The sequence below is a fragment of the Corvus kubaryi genome, unplaced genomic scaffold (genome assembly GCF_017639235.1).
Source record: "Corvus kubaryi isolate FWS band 111438036 unplaced genomic scaffold, C.kubaryi_AGA036_p1.0 36928, whole genome shotgun sequence".
Taxonomy (NCBI): Eukaryota; Metazoa; Chordata; class Aves; order Passeriformes; family Corvidae; genus Corvus; species Corvus kubaryi.
In genome coordinates this window covers 4,453-5,143 of record NW_024580984.1, presented here as the reverse complement: position 1 = coordinate 5,143, position 691 = coordinate 4,453, and positions in this window count along the sequence as shown.

Here is a 691-nt window from a genome sequence, read left to right as displayed (position 1 = left end):
ACCCCTGGTCACTCCCTGTCACCCCTTGGTCACCCCCGGTCACCCCTTGGTCACCCCTGGTCACCCCTGGTCACCCCTTGATCACCCTCTGGTCATCCCTGGTCATCCTCGGTCAGCCCTGGTCACCCTCTGGTCACCCCTTGGTCACCCTCTGGTCACCCTCTGGTCACCCTCTGGTCACCCCTTGGTCACCCTCTGGTCACCCTCTGGTCATCCTTGGTCACCCTTTGGTCACCCCCCGGTCACCCCCAGTCACCCCTTGGTCACCCCTTGGTCACCTCTTGGTCACCCCCTGGTCACCCTTGGTCACCCCTGGTCACCCCTGGTCACCTTTGGTCACTCCCGGTCACCCCTTGGTCACCCCCGGTCACCCCAAGGGCAGAACCGCTCCTGGCAGCTCATTCCAGCCGGGAATGTTATAAATTATGGGATGGGGTCAGGGCAGGGATGGGGATGAGGCTGATCCCAAATCGTGCCCAGTTCCCAGGGATCACCTGCGCATCCCTGATCCCAAATCCCACCCAATTCCCAGGGATTCACCTGCACATCCCTGATCCCGAATCCCAAATTCCACCCAGTTCCCAGGGATTCACCTGCACATCCTGAATCTCAAATTCCACCCAATTCCCAGGGATTCACCTGCGCATCCCTGATCCCAAATCCCAAATTTCCCTCATCTACAGGGACTCAT